The sequence below is a fragment of the Eurypyga helias genome, unplaced genomic scaffold, assembly GCF_000690775.1.
Source record: "Eurypyga helias isolate BGI_N326 unplaced genomic scaffold, ASM69077v1 scaffold12625, whole genome shotgun sequence".
NCBI classification, from domain to species: Eukaryota; Metazoa; Chordata; class Aves; order Eurypygiformes; family Eurypygidae; genus Eurypyga; species Eurypyga helias.
The window spans coordinates 647-2,726 of NW_010249550.1; positions in this window are offsets into that span (position 1 = coordinate 647).

Genomic DNA, 2,080 nt, shown 5'->3' on the forward strand with positions numbered 1-2,080 from the left:
TGCAGCAGCCAGGGCATGTTTCAGGCTGACCCCAGCCCCATCCCAGCCCCCAACGGGCACCTGCTGAAACGTTACCCTTAAAGTAGAGCCTAACGCAGCCCAGCACTTCGCATGCACTAGCGAAAGCAGAGCGCTTGGTGCGGCAGACACGGGAGCCCTGATCAGAGATGGGGGGGTGCAGGGGTATCCACCACCCATCCACACTCCTCCCAGAAAAGGCTCTGGGGGAGATCTGCACCTACATTTGAGGACCATGGCAGCACCTCTGCTCCCTCCTCTTTCCCACCCCCAGCCTCTGCGTCCTGCCCTCCCCCATTCAAACTATCAGGGCCTCTCTCACAGAATAAAATATTAATAGCGGCGTAGCGAGGCTCTCTGCAAAGGCTGCGTGTATTGAGCTTACCAGGCTCACAAGCTTTTAGAGAGCAGGACACTTTTCCTACTTCCTAAGCATTTTCTTAGTCCTGAATCAATAATGCGCTCGGAGCCCAGCACACCAGTCGCTGCTGTTGTGCTCGGACTGCTAGGGGCTGCGGACGTGGGTATGGCTCTGTAGCAAGATGCAAGGGTTTATTAATCTGGCAGAGAAGGGATGGGGCAGGATCCAAGTGGTTTAATTGGTAGACAAGCTACAGGGAAGTGGCCTGGGAAGAGCAAAGCTTGCAACTCTCGGGTACAGAAAGTCCGGGTTTGGAGCTGAGCTAAAAAGCAGTCAATGGGATTAAACGCCTGCGGCTTTGAACGCGTGCCCACGGGTGCTGGCCAGGGGTGTCTGGTTCATCAGCCTCGGATCTTGGGCTCTGGGTCACCCCCTAATCCACAAACTGGCCAAAGGAGCCACGGCAGGGGTGCAGCCCCGGCAGGGAGGTGGGTGCGAAGGGGAGGCCGGGGCGGTGGGAGGGAGGGAGAGTGGCTCACGGGGGGATTAGCCGTTCACGAAGAAAGAACTGCTCAAAAATGATTCCATGGAAGGCCAGGCTGCGGGTGATGCCTGTTGTGCCCAGCACAGACGAGATTATCTGCTTAGGAGTGGAATTTTCCAGGCGGGGTTAACCCTTGTGTCACCCACAAAGCGGCTGCACATGTGTTTTTCAGGACAAGGCGGCAGAGCCGGCAGCAGAACCCGAGCTGCTGCCTGGCAATCCCAGGGCTTTGGAAATGGAAGTGCTGCCCTGGGGTCACTGTGCAAATGGCGCACTCAGGGCCCTTCTTGGAGGGGTCACCTGCGGACCGGGCTGATTTCAGCCTGGAGGTTAAAATCATCATGTAACCAGATTTTCTGACTGTTTCTGGCTCAGCCAGAGTGGGCGTGAAGGGATTTGTGTCCACGAGCAGTGCCGGCTGCGCTGCGAGGGTGGCCGGGTGACTTGGGTCGGTCCTTGTGCATGATGAGCACTATCTCCCTCCGGATCCTCCTTTTGTGGAGAGGATGCTTCCTGCCTAGATGTCAGCCTCCTGCAGAGGTTGTACCATCCACGATGCAGAGATCACTTCAGCCCCTTTTCACAGAGGCACAAAGCAGACTATGTGGAGAATTTCACGGGCAGCACGTGGCGAGAGCAGAGATTTACTCAATCCCCATGGTTTGCCTTGACCCTCATCTCAGAATTGGGTGAAGGAGCCACTGCTTTGCCCAGCTGAAGGTGCCTGGAGGAGCTCAACCTTCAGCAAGGCACAGCCCTAATGCTCCCAGTGAAGGCCAGAGCTGCTCCTGAAATCCCTCCCTGCCGCAGTTTCCCCACCGAGAGAGGACACAACCCTGTCTGGCACTGCAATGCTTCCCTACGGTCGTGGAGAGGAGGACATAGTGCTGAGCTAGGATGCAACATCAACGAGATGCTTCTCGAATCCAGAATCAGGCTGGAGGGGGAAGGGGAAGAGCAGCCGCAAGCACCGGTTGAATCTCTTCTCCGGCGGAGAGACGGGCCCAGGGGAGCCCGAGAGCCTTGAACGAGCGGCGCACTGCGCGCTGAAGGAGTAGCTGCTTCAGGCCAAAGGGAAGAGGCGAGAGGCACGGCAAAACGTCTCGCTGTGGGCGTCCCAGCGTGTCTCGCTGAGAGCCTTGCCGTGAAGCCGGCGG